This window comes from Meriones unguiculatus, chromosome 5 (assembly GCF_030254825.1).
Source record: "Meriones unguiculatus strain TT.TT164.6M chromosome 5, Bangor_MerUng_6.1, whole genome shotgun sequence".
Lineage (NCBI taxonomy): Eukaryota > Metazoa > Chordata > Mammalia > Rodentia > Muridae > Meriones > Meriones unguiculatus.
This window is the reverse complement of record NC_083353.1, coordinates 46,108,616-46,127,438: the sequence shown is the minus strand read 5'-3', so window position 1 is coordinate 46,127,438 and position 18,823 is coordinate 46,108,616. Positions and strand designations below refer to the sequence as shown.

At 43.9% G+C, this 18,823-nt stretch overlaps 1 pseudogene; it reads right to left on the bottom strand.

Moving 5' to 3' along the window:
- Nucleotides 1-11,760: 11,760 nt before the first annotated feature.
- LOC132654132 (vomeronasal type-1 receptor 90-like) lies at nt 11,761-12,730 on the bottom strand (annotated as a pseudogene).
- Between the last annotated feature and the right edge of the window lie 6,093 nt (nt 12,731-18,823).

The window sequence follows — 18,823 nt, the reverse complement described above, 5'->3', positions numbered from 1 at the left end:
CATTGCCCACGTGGCACTCCTGGGTTGGCTACCCAGAGGCTATTTAAGCTGTGGGCTGGCTTTCCCCAGGGTCCGAGGATTGTTCAAGGTTCCTGAATAAACTGCATTGAAAAAAAAAAAAAAAAGAATCACCAGCCTTTGAAATGAAGAGCAACATATCTTACAGTTCTTTCTCAAATCATGCTTGCAGGTGTAAAAACAAAAACAAAACAACAACAACAACAAAAAATACACAAAGCAAATACAGTTTATATCTTCTCTAACATTTTGTATATCTTCAGGTTAGACTTTTCTCAACTCTGTCCTTTTGATTTAACCAACATATTTCTTGATTTTCAGACCATATAAAATTTTCATCAGAACTTTTTTATTATTTTATCATTTTGACATAATACATTATAAAAACTGCAATTTTCTTAATTGGCTCAAATCGTATGGCTTGGTTTCATTTGGTAAAACTAACAAAATAAATGCCAAAGTCTTTTGTCTTCCCCCAAAGGACTGAGAAATTGTTTCAAGTTCTCTGTTAGAATACCCACGGTCATTGTCTAAAATACCTGAAAAACTTTAAAATATTTCATAACCTTAAACATAATTTTTAAAACTTATTTTTGCAATATCAATATAAGGTACCCTTTTAGAAAAGAAGTCACAAAATATAACCATAATTTTAAAAGTCAAAACCAGATTTCATCAATGCAAACTATTCAGTACTTTTAAAATCAATACCAAGTATATTATTTTGATGTTGGCTGCCAGTAAGAAAAGTTCTTGTATACAAACACATGGAGGTGTAGTTTTAATATTTTATATAAATGTAATTTTAAACATTATTATTTTTATAAACTTGGTTTTTAATACAGGACCAAAATTATGTAAAGTCTTAATACATTTAATAAACAATAATCAGATATCAAAATATATAGAGAACATAGTAAACTTATATATTTAAAACAAACAGACAAAACTATAAAACTAATTTTTCCTCCCTTTAGCTGTAATTTAAAGGGAGGAACATCTTGCTCCCTGTTGAATACTATTTTATGACCATAGAGGCTTGCAGCTTTCTTCCCTGAGAAGCTGCTGTTGACAATTTAAGAGCTGTCTGCTTGCGCAGAAGCCTTAAATATTGCACAAAATCTGTTTTGTTATTTTGGGGGGGGCATTTTAAAATTTTATTTTATTTTATTAATTACACTTTATTCACTTTGTATCCCCTCCATAAGCCCCTCCCACCTCCCCTTCCAGTCCCACCCTCCCTCCCCTTTCTTCACACATGCTCCTTCCCAAGTGCACTGATAGGGGAGGTCCTCCTCTCCTTCCTTCTGATCTTAGTCTATCAGATCTCATCAAGAGTGGCTGCATTGTCAACTTCTGTGGCCTGGTAAGACTGCTCCCCTCTCAGGGAGATGTGTTCAAAGAGCAGGCCAATCAGATTATGTCAGAGGCAATCCCTCTTCCCATTACTATGGAACCCACTTGGACACTAAACTGTCATGAGCTACATCTGTGCAGGGGTTCTAGGTTATCTCCCAAAAGAAGAAAACAGTAAACAACCTAGGAACCTGCCACAAAGGGCCTCTGAAAGACTCTGCCCTGAAGACTATCAAAGCAGACACTTAGACTTATGGCCAACTGTTGGGCAGAGTGCATGGAATCTTATGTAAGAAGTGAGAATTAGTAAGATCTGGAGAGGACAGGAACCCCACAAGGAGAGCAACAGAACCAGAAAATTTGAACACAGGGGTCTTTCCAGAGACTCATACTCCAACCATGTACCAGGCATGGAGATAATCAATATCTGTTTTAATCTACTTCAGCAGTATCATCAGTCTTAAGGCTGGGCACTCTAGGGGCTGGCATCCCATATATAATCTCAAAGGGAGTTAAACTTAGCTGGTAAGGGGAATTCCTAACTCTGTAAAGGGCAAAGGGGAGGAACATCACCCAGTCAGTGCCAGTCTCCAAGGTCAATTTCATTAAGGTCTCTTTTAATGTTCTGTTCATCCTCTCTACCTGTCCTGAACTTTGGGGCCTATATATATGCACAATGCAATTTCCAATCTGCCCCAATAAACTTAGCTACATTCTGACTTACCTTCAACACAAATGCTGATCCTCCCGAGCCAGGAAGTTAGTCTGGGTCCTGGGTCCTTTTTTGTGGCAATATCTGACCCAATGACCTTCCTCCTTGCATTATGTACACTGGTTTTTACCCAGTGGTGGTTTGCATTGTCCTTTAGGTCCTTTGCCTTGGGCTATCCGCTGAAGTTGGTGCTTTCTTTTCTGGGGTACAAAACATTGTTGGCCAATAGGACACTTGCCAGATCCCAGTTCAAAGTCTTTCCTGACTTCAACTGCTTTTTCTCAGAACTGTCCCTGTTATTGTACACTCTCTCAGCTACCTGGACTAAATCTTGCAATGTCATCTGTCCTATTCTTTCCTGTTTCTGTAATTTCTTTTTATGTCTGGAGCAGACTGGTTAATGAAAGCCAAAGCAACCGTGCCTGTATGTTAAGATTTTTCTGGATCTACATGTGTATATCTGCGAAAGACTTCATTAATTCTTTCCAAGAATGGACTTTCATCCATTCCCTGTCTGACATCATATACCTTGGCCAAATTAGTGGGCTGCCTTGCGGCAGCCTTGAGACCTGCCAACAGGGCCTGATAATAGACTAGGAGATGTTCCTTATCTGCAGGGGAGCTGTAATCCCAATTATGCCTCTTGTAGGGAAGTAATGATCAATATGGCCTTCTTCTGTGGTTTTGACTCCTGTAGTGTCTGGGATATTTTTGTGCATTTCTGATATAATATGTCCGCACTCCTCTATGGCAGACAAAACTTTTAAAAGCAGCTGAAATCATCCCAGGTGGGCTGATGGGTGAAAAGAACAGTTTCAATGAGATCAATCAAATCCCTGGAATTGTCAGAGAACTTGGCATTCTGAGTTCTCCAGTTGTCTGGTTCCCCAGAGGGAGAGGCTGCCCAGTGGCTCTGGGTTTTTGGTGCTGTGCCAGATGGTGGTTCCAACCTGGATAAAGGTTGGAGTTCGCTGAGGAGTGGGAGGAGGAGGGGTTGGAGAAAGTATTTTCATGGGAGTCTCATCCTGAAAATTAGAGTAAAGGGGGTGTGAGGGAGCCAGGGCAGTGGCCTCTAGTTTTGGAGAGGCTGTGGAAGGAGGATTGTTAGTGGGGGTTAGAAAGGGCTTAATTAATGGAGGTGGATGAATCATTAGGTCTTTCCAGACTACAATATATGGCAATTGGTCTCGGTGCCCACATGTTTTCTGAAAAACCCCATTTTCCACTGCAAGGACGGTGGGAAGGTGGAAAGTTCCTTCTGGTGGCCAGCCCACATTAAATGTGGGCCATTCTGAGCTGCAAAATGTTATCATTTTTCCTCTCCTCACATCAACTGAAAGACTGTGAGCTCTAGTCTCAACTTCTCCAAAATATGTCAGAACCAAGTCAAGGGGTTTGGAAATATTCTGTCCCATATCATCAGCCAGTCTTTTCATCAAGAGAATTCAGAATAACGCAAAAGAAGTAAGGAGAGCAATTTCAACAAATAGTAAATCACACATACACAAAAAAGAACCAGCCATCCCAGACAAAAAACAAACTAAAGGCAACAACTCACAACCTATACCTGGGGTAATATCTAAAATCACTAAAGCAAGAAGAGCTATGGCTTCAAAGGCAAATGCAAGACCACAAGCAAGCAATCACAAAAATACAAAAGTAACTCCTGGCACAACACCAAGAAAAAGAAAGTTAATCCTACACAGAAAAAAGTAAAACCAAAAACCTGGCATTTGCTGTACTTCTCTGCCACAGAAGTCCCAGAAACTCTATGAAAACCAATCCTCACTCTGGTTTCCCTATCCCAAGATTTCCAGGGAGGTAGAAACTTACAAGGCCCAAAATGTCTTTTGAACCCTGCGGCCCTGGACCTCAACAGGTCTCTCTTGTCCACTTTTGGCCGCCTCTACAACACATCGAGGCTTTTCAGATCAATGAACAGAAGCAAACACTTAAAGCAGAAGACAACACAGAAGACATTTACCCATGGGATTAAGTTCTCTGGGTTGGGAGTCCTAGAGGTCCTGAGGCATCCTGGACCAGACCCCAAATGTAATGCCAGGTTCAGGGGATCCTCAGAGCCCCCAGGAGACAACTTGATGAAATAGCAAGAGAGCTTTATTACGAGAGCAATCAAACACGGGACCAAGTCTCACTGATGCAACTGTAGAGAAGTGGGACCTCAAGCCCTGAGTGAGCAAGGTTTTTAGGGAAAGTCTGTGATCAGGGAGTTTTCATGACAGCAAACAGGAAAGCACATGTTTCTATGACAGCAAACGGGGGGCATATGCCTTGATGTTACAGGATTAGGTAAAGGTTAGATGGGTGATGTGGCCTTCTCTGAATCACAATTACATAAGGTTTATGCCTCTCTGAGGCACAATTGCCTATGACATATGATCACAATGGCTATTCTTTTAATCTATATCTGAAACATTGGGGAGAATTTTCCCACCAGATTCTGAACCGATTCCCATTGATTATTGCCAGGGAGATTGTATCTATTTTCTATGAAGTATTTATTCTGTGATATTTCCTAGAGATGGTGTGGGGGAGTTAACTTTGTTTTCTGCCAGATGCACATTTTGTCATGTTTCCTGGTACCTGAAGTCAGCTCCTAGTCAAGATAGCTCTTGATTTTAAAATGGAGTTATACTCAGGCTAACTATACCCAGGCTAACAAACTCTTTACTATGACTTTCTAGATGGTGTTTCTTATGAAGTTAAACTGTGAAACTCAGTATAAATACACATAAAAGTCACCCAGCTGAAGGGGAATTTTAATCTAGCAACATGGCTACTCTGGCAGGAGATCACATGCGAAGACCTAGGTCTGTGCAATCTGGCTGAAATACAGACACACTCTTAGTGTGTACACACTCATTTTTTTAACTTTCATTAATTAAACTTTATCACTTTGTATCCCCCCATGAACCCGGCACTCCTCCCTTCCTCATTCCACCTTCCCTCCCCCTTCTTTATGCATGCACCTCCTCAAATCCACTGATAGGGGAGGTCCCCCTATCCTTCCATCTGATCTTAGTCTATCAGATCTTATCAGGAGTTGCTGCATTGTCATCTTCTCTGGCGTGGTAAGGCTGCTCCCCCCTCAGGGGATGGTGATCAAAGAGCAGGCCAATCAGTTCATGTCAGAGACAGTCCCTCTTCTGATTACTATGGAACCCACTTGGACACTGAACTGCCATGGGCTACATCTGTGCAGTTGTTCTAGGTTATGTCCATGCATGGTATTTGGTTGGAGTATGAGTCTCTGGAAAGACCCCTGTGTTCAAATTTTCTCGTTCTGTTGCTCTCCTTGTGGAGTTCTTGTCCTCTCCAGATCTTACTATTTCCTACTTCTTACATAAGATTCCATGTACACTGCCCAACACTTGGCCATAAGTCTCAGCATCTGCTTTGATAGTCTGCAGGGCAGAGCCTTTCATAGGCCCTCTGTGGCAGGCTCCTAACTTTTTTCCTATTTTCTTCTTCTTCTGATGTCCATCCTCTTTGCCTTTTGGGATGGGGATTGAGCATTTTTGTCAGTGTCCTTCCTCTTGATTAGCTTCTTTAGATGTACAGATTTTAGTAGGTTTATCCTATATTATATGTCTATATAAGTGAGTATATACCCTGTGTGTCTTTCTGCTTCTGGGACAGATCACTCAGGATGATCCTTTCCAGTGCCCACCATTTACCTGCAAATTTCAGGATTTCCTTATTTTTCATTGCTGAGTAATATTCCATTGTGTAGACATACCACAATTTCTGTATCCATTCTTTAGTTGAGGGAAATCGGGGTTGTTTCCAGCTCCTGGCTATTACAAATAAAGCTGCTACAAACATGGTTGAGTAAATGTCCTTATTGTGTAATTGAGCCTCTTTTGGATATTTGCCTAGGAGTTCTATGGCTGGATCTGAGGAAGCACTATTCCTATTTGTCTGAGAAAGTGCCAGATGGATTTTCAGAGTGGTTGTACAAGTTTACATTCCCACCAGCAATGGAAGAGGGTTCCTCTTTTCCACAACCTTTCCAGAATGTGTTGTCCCTTGAGTTTTTGATCTTGGCCATTCTGATGGGTGTAAGGTGAAATCATTGCGTCATTTTGATTTGCATTTCCCTGATGGGTAATGAGGTTGAGCATTTCTTTAAGTGTTTCTCTGCCATTCTATATTTCTCTATCTGTTTAGCTCTGTTCCCATTTTTTTAAATTGGATTACTTGCTTGCTGTTTTTCCTTCTTTAGTTCTTTATATATACTGGATATTAATCCTCTGTCAGATAGAGTGCTGGTGAAGATTCTTTTGGGTATGGTCACTGTATGGCTAGTGTTTTTCAGGATTTGCCACAGCTCACCTCAGGCGTAGAGACTTGAGTGGTAACTGTTGTCCTTGTTAGTCGAGGGGGCTCTCCTCTCCTCCGGAATAGTCCTGGACACAGCTGCCCTGCTTCTGGGTTTCTTGCTGTAAATTTAGTGAGCTGCTGCTGTAACCTGGGTGTCCTGTGGTTTGGGCAGTTATGTGAGGGATAACTGGTTGCCCCTTGGAGCAGTATTTGGGGGTTGATCTCAGGGATTCTAGGCTTCTATAGGTCTGAGGTTGAGGCTCTTTGTCCCAGTACGCAAGTGGTTAACTGTGTCAGGTGAGTATAGCTCTCCTGATAGCAGCAGGCTAGCTGGTGCACAGCAGGTCTGTGGGGTGGGCTGGTGTGTGGGACCTTTTCCAGGGATATACTGGGTGGCCCAAGTCTGACCCCATTGGCTTCATTCCCTTTGAGGATTTCTCCCGACAGGGACTCCCAGTTTCTGTTGCCCTGAGTCTCACGCTCTGTCTATGACACAGGGCACGCAGCCAGTCTCTGTGCTCTTGGCTGCAGCCCAGTTCAGTGCTGGGGCACACACCCACCATTCTGTGAGAACTTTTCCAGGGAAATACTGGGTTACCTGTGGCCAGCCCTGTTTCCTTCCATCCCTGTGGGTTTTTCTCGAGAGTGGGACTCTCAATCTCTGGTGTTATTGTGCCCCCCGTTCAGCCTGGGAAGGTGATCAGGACGTGCAGGAGTGTGGCTCTGGTCTGGAGACCTAGTGCCTGCATGACCTGAGATCTCTTTCAGGTTCTGGCTGGGTGACCTGAGAGTGGACCTGACTGATTCACATGCTGTGGAGTTTTCCTCCAACCTGGGAAACACAATCACTGTTGTTTTAGGGCCCAAAGTTCGGTCTCTTGATCAATGTATGGAAAATGTTGTCCTGCTCCTCAGAGGCAGTGTTCTCCTGGCACTGCCATCTTGTTCTTCCTAGTACACACTCTTAATCCATCTGGCTGGAATACAGACACACTCTTAATATACACCTTTAATCCTAAACAATGAAGCCTGTCCGGTCTTCGTGCCATTCCTGCTCATGCCACATGGTGGCACAAGAGAGCAGCATACACTTGGGAGAGCACAGGGAGAAACTTGAGCACCTGAAAGGGAACTGCAGAGTGCAGCTTCCAAAAGAGACATAATGAATCTTCCGGACGTTTTACAACCTCTAGTCTCTACTCCTGTCTCCATCAAGGAGGTCCTGTAATCACTCTTCCTCAAGTCCTGTGATTTCCCTGACACTGACCTGTGGGGTAGTGTATCTCTTCTTCATCCATTCATTTACACAACTCAGGGCTCCCAGCAGCTCTAGGTATTTCAGGAATACCTCCCCTCCCCCAATATGTGTTTTGCTACAAGCCCACCACCAAATACAAGTGGGAAACGACAACCTATCCAGGGGACCTGACAACAAGAAGAGCCTTGAACAGGATTTTTTAGATAAGGATTGCCCCACGAGGCAGCAGTGGATCTCAAGACCTCACTTTGCAGAGGCACAGGTAACCCTAATGTGGCAGCATGAGACAACACCTCAGCCTTCACAGCCACCTAAAGAAGTGAGAGCCATGTCCTTCCGGTTTACAGATGAGCGGGAAAAGAGAAGCAAATAACTTTGCCAAGACCACAGAGATAATCTGTGTTAGAGCCCAAATAGAGACCCAGGGGGAGGGGTCCAGTGAGCCTGCGGGAGTTTGGGGCTTGACTATTGCTGCCCTGGACTGTTAGTGCTGCCCTGGGACTGAGTTGGCCTTTTCTCCCACTTCCTGCAGGTGGCGACAAAGCACCAAGCCAAGCATAGTCCTGAGGTGGTGATAGCTTGTTTTGCCTGATGATGTCACACTCAATTGGTCTTAGTGGGGGAGCAGGATGGGAGGTGGGAAATGCCTCCTTCCTGGACCAAAACAGAAGTTGCAAATGGGAGACTAGCCTGGACTAGCACCAATCTGCCAAGTCAGATTAAGTCTGCAGTCAGTCTGATCTCAGGTGGTTCTGGATCTTAGGGTGAATCAGATACAGTTTCCCACTCAGAACTCTCAGCCTGGAAGTTAGTAGCTGCAGAGGACACCCAGTAAGTTCACAAATGCACAGAAACAACACACACAGATATGTTATAGCTGGTGTCCACACAAGTTGTTTGACTGAGTTCCCTTCTGCTCAGAATATCCAGGCAGAGTCCAGTAAGTACTATGAAGGAACACTCCCCCCCCCCTTTAACAGCCTCCTTCAAGAATTCACAAGAACCTAGAGCAGTAAAACTTGTAAAAAGCAGTGATTTTTAATAGCTCAAAGCCCAGTGCCGCAGGGAAAGGGGGCCAGGACCTTTCACTCTCCCCAGTTCACTTGCTCATCCCAACCTGATGCATTTTCTCCCTATTCCAGCATCCCCCTGCAGGGAGCCTGGGAGCCTGAGCTGAGGTGTGTGTGTGTGTGGAGGAAGGAGAGAGGAAGGGGGAGCTGTGGTTGCAGTGGCCTTACACACTCATGTGGGATCCTGCTGTACTGAGTCCAGCGCACAGACCACCTGTGGGACACCCAGAGGTTGTCTTTCCACCCCACCCCAAGAGAACCAAGGAGGGATTATGTGAGGGCCACATGCCATCTTTGTGGTCATCCCTTGGACAAGGTTGTCTTTGCCTGGTTCATCCTCCATGGTTGCACCTTCTCCCTCTTCCTGCTTTTTTGTTTGGAAGCCAGTCACAATGCCTGTCCAACACCAAAAATGGAAGCCACAAGCTTTCGAGCTTCACACCCCCGAGAGGCATCACCTGTGCACAACCATTAAATTCTTCCTCAGGAAGATTTCCTCCTCTCCCTCACTTACTGTGTGCGGTCATTCTCTCTGTCACTGTGGAGTGACATGTTCATTCTGTACTGCCAGTTCAGCCTGCTGATGATGCTCACTCTCCAGCGCTGGCTCTTCAGGGGTCCCTCATCCTCACTCTCCACTCCTTGGTTGTCCTTGTGTTATCTGGGGCACTTCCTTCCTGGTAAAAGACAGCCAGGCTCCTTTGTATCTATCTTCTCAGTTCCCTGAGTCAGAGAGTTCTGCAAAGAGTTAGGCTCCTTATACTGGCATTTAAATTTTCTTTGAGTGTGATGAGTGTGGTATAGTTACACATTTGTGTGGGTCAATACATATGTATGTATGTACATGTACAAGTGTGTATATGTGGAGGCCAGAAATGATTGTTAACTGTCTTCCTCTGTCATCACCCACCTTATTTATACATTTCATCATCTGTGTATGTGTGTGTGTGTATGAGGACTTGTATGTGGAGGTAAAAGGTGAAGCTCAGGTGTCAGATCTTACATTTCACTCTCTGTGGGACAGGATCTTTGCAGGGAATCATTTAGTTGGCCTGGCCTGGCTGCCTTGATGGGCATAGGGGTTCTTAAGTTAGGGTTCATGGCTCCTGGGACACTAAGCACCTTTTGTTCCTGATAGACTGAAACACTCCTGCAGGCAGCTGAAGTGTTGGGCAGTTTTGTGTTTCTCTGATGCAGGATATTTGATCCTATTGTGAGAGTGCAAAATGTTTCTTGTTTGGTGTGGCTCAGCCCTCACACACACCTTTAATCCAAGAGCTTTCTGTACACAGGATTAAGTAAAGTTAACCCCAGGTCAAGAGGTGGAGGAAGAAACCAGCTGACAGGAAGTTAACAAGAAAGAGGGGCATTGAGTTGAAGGGAATTTAAGACAGTGTGGAGAAGAAGGGGCTTCCTTCTGGGACGTGAGCTGAGTAGGAAGATCAGCTGAACAGGAAGGTCTTTCTCTGCCTCTCTGAGCTAGCAAGCTTTCACCCCAGCATCTGGATCATAAGTCTTTATCGGTAATTATTGAATGCTTGGGATTTTGTTTTTAGTAACAACAACATTTCTCTGCATGTTTCTTTAGTAGTGAAGGAAACATGGAAACTCGACAGGACAATTACTCTTAGACATAACCCTTGTGTACCCTCTAGTGCTTGCAAATGTCAGTGGATCCTGGCAACGACCACTGTGTTGAACCTGGCAATGGCCATTATATCTGTTTCTGACAAAGGTATGAAAAGTCTGATTGCTCTTCATAAAATTGTCACAGCCCCAGTCTTGTTGTGGCCCCTCCTACAAGCCTGGTTTAATTCCTTGAAGCCATATTAAGCAATCTTGATCGAATAAGCAATGAAGTTGCTTGTGTTGTTCTCTGCTGTGTACTTCAGGTTAGTTGGCCTGCAAGCTTCTAGGTATTCTCCTATCTCTGCTTCCATCTCAACATAGGAGCACTGAGTACAGACAGGTACTACCCTGTCTGGCTTTATGTGGGTTCTCTGCACTCAAGCTAAGGTCCTCATGCTTGCATGGCAAATGAACCTAATCAATCTGAACCTTATCATTCTGGCTGGGGTATCTGGTCAATGAGCTCTAGGATCTTACTTGTCTCTGCCCCCTCAGTGCTGGGTGCTACAAGAACTCACACCCTCCATGGCTTTTACATAGCTGTTGAAGATTCAAATTCAGTCTTCATGCTTGTGCAGAAAGCACTGTTACCTCACCTCTACCCAGCCCAGACCCCCTCCACCCCTCCAGCCTTTCATTTGCTTTCAGAAGATTACTGTATTTTCTTCTTGTTCTGAATGGTCATTCTACATCAATTAAGAATTCTCCACTGTGCCATTCCTTAACCCCTGGCAAACACCATTGCATTTTCCTTTCTTGAAAAATTACAGTACAGTACTCTCAGTTCCACCCCTAGATATACAGAAGCTTGTCATTTTGTGACTGACATGTCACTGGAAGTATGTATTCCTCTGTGGTGGACCTACACCTACAGGTGGCTTTCCTTCCTGTTTAAGCTGAGTAATAGTCCATGATATATAAAGGCCACATGTGGTTGGTACATTCATCTGCTTATGGACAGAGAGTTATTTCCATCGTGGCTGTGGTTAAGTGTTGTTAATATAAACAAGCAAGCATCTGAGACTTTGAATCAATTATTTTTCCATAACTATGAAAGAACTGTTGATGAATGATATGCGATTTTGTGATAATGCATCCATATTTAATTAGGTAAAATGCAAAGTGTTAAGGCTTATTAAAAAGTGCTATACAGTTTTGCTTATTGCACGGAGCAACCTAATCTGTGAAGTGTAACAGGTGTCCCCTGCTGACACCAAGCAGAAATGCGCATGAAGACATTTGGCTCAAATATCTACAGGTGCTGTAACACACATTTCAATGGAAGCAGTTTAACAAAGCAGGAGTAATTTGTTCACTTATCTGGAAGAGCATGAACACTAGGCTGGGATTCACCATCTGTCAGTGAGCATCTGTCAGTTGGCTCTTGAGTGAACTCGTCTTTCCCTCACTAGGTAAGCATTTGTTGTCCTCCCCACTAAGGATTGTAAGAAGACAACAATTCGTTTCTCAGTGCCAAAGAACAGCAAGGGGCTGACAGTGGCGTAGCCATTGGAGACCATCATGTGGATACTGTGGCGGACTGGGTCACTATCCTGCATCAGTCTGGAGGCAGATATAATGCAGTCCAAACAGTACATCAGGATGAAGAAGTTCATGAGCAGCAGGATGGTCCTGGTGGCCCTTTGCACTGGGGACACTTTTGCAGAAAGGCTGGTTCTGTGAAAGTGCTGAGCCTGTTTCTTGTGTCTGCACAAGAGAGCCACCATGTACCCACTGCAGAGGGCCATGAGACCTAGAAAGAACACATCTCGAAATATCCTCAGTATGGAAAATAAGGGTCTGCTGCTATACTCCATAGGTAAAATAATGCAAGATTCTGTGACAAATATGAGACCATGTGAGGTTACATTGTACTTAGTAACATACGAGAAGGAGAACTGAGCACCACAGGACATGTAGAAGGCCCAAAGCACGAGAAGAGGGCACAGGCTCTGCTGTGGGGATTTAGGTTTGAACTTTGCCAGACAGGAGCTTCTGGGGCTGAGGATGATGGCCTGAAGGATGCTCAGCAGGCAGGTGGCACAAAGAGAGAGGCCCCTCAAAAGACTGTACAAGTGGAGCAGGGAGTTACACTTGATGTCATTCCACATATTCTGAGATGCAAGAATGTCAGCAGCTGCGAGCCCAATGACTGTTAGCATCCCAAGGTGGATGAGGGCCAAAAGACTGATGAGTGGGTCAATGATCCGGAGCCTGCGTTCAAGAAGGAACTCAAAAAGGTGGAAAAGGAAGAGAATAATGTTGAAGGAGATCCCAAAGCCTACCTCAGAGAAAAATGTATAATGTGTCAACAACTCCATAAAAGGTCTTGATTCTTCTCATTGTATGAGACAAGGAACTAGAGTAAACATCTGAGAAGAAAGGCAAGAGAAATTATTCACCACAAACAGTAACAGCAACATTGGTACCAAACACTATTGCCTTTAGGAATATTTGTGGACCCAGCCCAATACACCCTCAGTACTTAAGTTTTCCTGAGGGCCAAACTCCCTCATTGTCAGTCATGGCTGGATTATGTACCTATAGGTGGGCTCCCTTGCTGCTTCAAGTTTCCTGTGCATTAAAATTATCATGTATTATAGAAATGATTCCCTACCACTGCCTCATTTTGAGTTTTTTGGGGGCATTGCCTGGTTTTTGTTTTTTCATCTTGTCAGGTATAGGAAAAGTTTCAAAAGTTTTGATTATTTCCCCATTCTGTTTCCGTTGCTGCACTAAAACACCATAATCAAAACTGGCTTAGAGGAGGACAGGGTATATTTGGCTTAACTCTCAGGTCATAGTCCACAGTTCATGAGAGGTGAAGTCAGGAGCACAAAGCAGATAGTCAGGTCACAGCCACAGTCAAGAGCAGATAGAGGAGGCTGAAGCCAGAGCTTGGAGGTTAAGAGCTCTGGCTGGTCTTGCAGGGCCTTTGAGTTCAGTTCCAGCACCTAAGTCAACTGGCTCACATCTACCTGTCAGTCCAGTGCCAGCGCATGGATGACCTCATCTGGCCTCTATGGCACCTGCGCTCACTCCCATACAATGCAAACAAATAAGTAAAAATAAAAGTAAATAAATCATGAGTTAATTTATATTAGAAATGTTGATGAAGACGTTAGATAGAGTATTTCCTGTAAAATACTTGTTTGGCTCAGAGAGACGGCTCAGTGGTAAGCACACATGTTTACATGCCTAATTCTGCCCACTGTGAGCACTACACATGCAAACAGCACACTGATATACACACAGACATAACACACACACACTTCAAATAAGTAAATACAAAACAATTTAAGATTCCTGTTTATGTTTTCATTCACATTTTTTTTTTCAATGCAGTTTATTCAGGAACATTGAACAATCCTCGGACCCCGGGGAAAGCCAGCCCACAGCTTAAATAGCCTCTGGGTAGCCAACCCAGGCGTGCCACGGGGGCAATGCAGATAGGTCCACATACATGGAAGCAAGCCAGATCCTCGGCCTTAGCCAAATGTGGAGTTGTTCGTGACAGAGAGCACTCACCATCGGGAAGGTGGAAGGCGGAAACCAGCTCCATCTTTAAGGCATAGCATTCCGCAGCTCTCTACAGTTCCCCCTTTTTGTTTTAGACGCATCAGGCAAGAGTAGAGGTCTGATCTCTGATACTAGAAATAAATTGGGACTTTGTACTGATGTTCATTTAGGTGTCATCCACCCAAAGAGCATCAGACCAGTCCGATACCTTTTTCTCAGAGGCGGGACCTGGGGCATCAACCCGCATGCAATCAGACATGCTCTTCTCTGGGTCCAAAGCGGCTGGCCCTGAGTGCAGTGCTTAGCCTCGCATCCTGAGCGTATCATTTTAGCTTTTTATGGTATCCAACCATGCTTGGGGAGAATGTCCTGCTTCAATGGCTGTAAAGGCCTGAATGATCATGGCTGCATCACACTGTTGTGAGACTCTAATCTTGCATATATACCACAGGCAAACCAAGGAGACCAACACCAGAAGGCCTGCTAACACTCCCATGCCCACCCATTCCTTCAGATGATTCATGGCTGCAGCAATCCATGTTGATAATCCTGTGGCTAGTCCTGCGTCCACTCCGGTAGAATTTACTGTGACAATGGCCACTCTCAGCTGCTCCATCGTAGTATCGAATTCTCCAGTCCAATTACCTAAAATATAGCTCGACAATTGTTTAGACAGATTTGCAGCGCAGGAAAAATTCTCATGTTGTATGCTAGTGACACAAAGTCCAGCATACTTTCATTGACAGCCAGGTTGAGCGATTTGCCATAGGGTATCAATTTGCTCCTGCAAGAGGTCAATCCTCTGATTGAACACCATCAAGCTTCCTTTTAGTTGAGCATTAATTCCTTTATGTACAACTAAGGCATGAGCTACATTGGCTAAATGATTATTCAGGGTCTGAGCAGTCTGCCCAGTATGACTCATGGCTAATGCCCTGGTGGTAGCTCCAACAGCCGTCAATGAGATGGTAGTAACAATGGTGGCTGTAGTTCCAAGATCCCTTTTCTGTCTGAAGAGAGTCATAGCGTGAGGGGCATCAATGGGCATAGGCACCAAGTGAGGCATGCGAGTAACCAGGGCATACCTAACTTTACTAGCATTCCAGCATTGGGCAAAAAAGCAAGTATCATTACCACAATTACTTGGCTCTATCTGGCTAATAATGAATAAAAATGGGGGATATAGACAAACAGGTGTGGGCTTATAGGAAATATTATGAGAAGCCTTAACCCCTCGTTGGACAGGATGTTCATTCACATTTTTAAACAGGAAGACAATGTTGCTGTAAATTTGTCCCCTCATGTATGGAAAAGGAATTTCATCAGAAAGTTAAGGATTATAAGGTGCTTGCTTTCTGTAGCTTATTCTGTGTCCATGTACTTAAGGATCCATAAGTTCCCCAGAGAAATGGGATGTGTTTAGCACCCATGAACAAGTTATGCTATTTAAAGTTTCAGAACTGAGGTAGATAATTGGTAAAAATCTGGACAAGTGGACTTCTCTTCCATTTTACTTGGCATAGATTTTTGCTTAGATGAGAGGTACAGTATCTTAGTTCAGCACATCTGTGTGTCCTGCTCTGACCAAGTCAGGATAATTTCCACCTTTTCAAATACTGTCATTTCTCTGTTCTTTGTGTTCCTTCGGAACATGCAAGCACTTGGTGTGGACAACAGCTATGCTGCAGTGCTCTAAGACATGAGCACCATGACCTCACACAGCCTCTGCTCTGAACCTACCTTTCAGTCCTGTTCCACTGTCTCTTTCTGGCCTTGACTGACCATTCTTCTTGCTATTTTGTGTAATCAGCTTTCATCTTGACTGAGAACAGACAGTTTGCTCCCATCAAAAGCTCAGCAAAGATGTCAATCAAAGACATTTATCTGTTCCAGTCTTTAATGGGTCACAGTTAATCACTAGGACCCAGCAAAACCTTTGTGACATGCATGGATTTTAGTACATTTGTTTAATAAAAGGTAAAATAAATATTGATAGTATGTTGATTGCAATATTATACACTGGAAATATCATAAGAGTAACTTCAGATCCGGCTCCCTGCTCCTTTACCTCATTTTAAACACATGTGATTTACAGACATAGCAATATAAACCTCATACCATCCCAAACTTTACTTACTTGTGAATCAAAGGTGCTGGGTGCTGTCATTTTCAGTGTGTTTTGGCTAACTGCCCTTACAGATATTAAGGGAGAGGGTTGCCTGGGTGCTGTGGGCTTACAATCATAATTATGATTTGTGAGTTTATTTTATAATTACTTTAAAAACACTGCAAAGTTTTTTCTACAGGTTAAATTCTCAGATACAACAAAGGGAAAACTAGCCATTTTCTCCAGAGTACAGTCCAGACACACTCTGTTGGCATCCTAGGCACCAATTCACCTTCCTCAATGCAGCCCCAGGAAAAGGTGCAGAAAAATATTCCAAACTAAACCATCAATCATTTTCCTCAGGAAACATGTCTCACATCTGTAAACATCATGGCTCATTAAAAGAAAGGCATATAATGACTCCTGAGCCAAAACACCACTGTTTTCTTTTAAAAAAAAAAAAAAAAAAAAGGACTTTAAAATGTTTCAATTTTACTTCATGTGTAAGTGTAGTTTGCCTCCTGAATTGCTGAACTGTCCCTTGCCTAGCCACTGTGTCCTGCACCAACAGTGCATTTTGCACATGGAGAAATCACACTCTTTCTGCCTCTGCTGCTCTGAAGAAAGGGAAGGAGATCACGGTCACAGAAAATGAATTTGTGAAATGTCACATCTGACTAACCCGCATCTGGGAATTTTGTGCACTGGAATGGAGGCGTGGGGCTATGCAGGCAGATTAGAAAGCATGCCCAATATAGAAAAAGAAGCAGCAAGGAGAAATCTGCAGTTTCATTGGTGAGAGCCAGCAGCGAAGGCTGGACCTCACAGCAAAGTGGTGCTAAAAGTCCCATCACACAGGGATCAAAGAGCAGTCTCTTCAGTTCCACAGAGTAGCATCCCATGAGAAGCTAAGTCCTTCACCATCCTGTGAGACATAGAACCTCACATGGCCCCAAACTAGGGACACATTTCATAGACAGTGGACTTGATGCAGTGGTCAGGACAGAAGCAGAGAGCAGAAAGCCCTAACAGACCCTGCTCCAAGTTTGGTCACTTATGACCTTTCTGCTGGGCAGAATCCAGGGTGAAGGCTGGAGGACAGGATGTCTGTCTTCTCCTCTACAGCACGGGTTCAAACATATCTGTTTCTGAATGACAAGATGGTGTGTAGTGTGGTTTTTCATGTCCAGAATCTTGCCCACAAATACTTTGGTTTGCCATGATCGTGTTGCCTGACAGCAGCATGTCACACCATCACCACCTAAGGTGAAGCAAAACTGGGCAAAGGGCCTGAGAGGTGTGGCTGCACTTTATGTGGTTGGGATTGGACTGCAGTTAAATGGAGAACCTGTCCTTCCTATGGCGCTGTTCTGCTTGGGAAATTAGGGACACTGGCCAGACATGGCTGGCACCATAGTGAAGGCAAGACAACCACCAGCCAGGTGTAGATGCTGCATGCAGAAATACCGTGGAAGGGCTGCAGTCCAGGATGCTATGAGCCAACATCTGGGAAGGTTCAATTAAGGACCAGCAGCTAGCTCCAAAGACAGCTAAGAAATATCCACTGCATTTGTACATGGATAGAATTGTGAGGTACAGCTTAGGGCCACACATGTAGTTACAATAGTCATAATAACCACTATTAAAAATCTCTCTGTAGAAGTCAGTGGAAAGAAAATACTCTGTAAACATAGAGAAATAAGAAGACCTAGAGGAGTGCCCCACAGACTCCAGCTGTAGACACTGGTTCCTGCCACAGCCCAACCTGCCTCCCCCACCACCCAGTGATGCCTCCTGAGCAGCTGTGACCCCCCTGCCAGTGTTCTCATTGTCTCAAGGACAAGGGAAGTAGGTCAGTTCCTGTCCATCTCTTCACATAGGTTCTTCAAAAGATGAGGTTTGGGGAAAACCAAGTAGAGGCAACAGGACAGGGTGGGGCTCAATTGTTCAAAGTTTCCTGGAACTAAGTGATAGTTGGGCATTTCTATTCTAAAAACAATTACAAGGAATATTTATTCAATGGCTAGAACACAGAAAAGATTAACAGACACAGGTATCATCCCCATTAGGACCACATTCACTGTGTAGTGGACAATCATTGTCCTGGCTACCTCATCATCACAGCCACTCAGTTGACCATTCCAATAAGCAGAGCAAGGTGAAGGGATGACATACAATTAAACAGGGAATGCAAAGGTTCTTAAGAAATTCTAGTAGGTAAAAGTCAGTGAGGAGCTGACTGTTAGACAAGGTTTGAACATACAGCCCATTTCCTTTCCTAAGGCTTTTAGTGCCTCTAAGTACTCACACTACAGAAACCAGTGTATCAACAATGATCCTTTTATAGTACATAAACAACAGAAGTGAAATTAAGAGTATTTGTTTATATTCGAAATTAAAACCTCACCTCCTCAGAAGATGGGCACAAATGAGCAATTCTGAAAACCTTTAGAAATTATACCAAACAACTTATGGACGATAAAGTGAAATTGGTAATTTACTTTAGAAAAGTAAATAGAAGTTAAAATTAACTGATATCCTATAAAAGTGAAGTAATTTTAGGACCTTAAGCAATTGAACATCCTGGGAAGAAAATGTGTCACAGCTCAGGTCTCCTCCACAGATGTGAGAACCTCCCTGCCTCCCAGTGCTCCTCTTCCCACAGCCTGCCTGGGTCCAGGCCACCTCCTGACTGTGCACTTGGGTGCAGAGCACTTACCCAGATGGACTCTGTGCAGAGGATATCTTGCACAGCATCGGTGAAGGGGTTTTTAATGCACCTCTGCAGCCTGTAGTTGTAGCCACTGTCA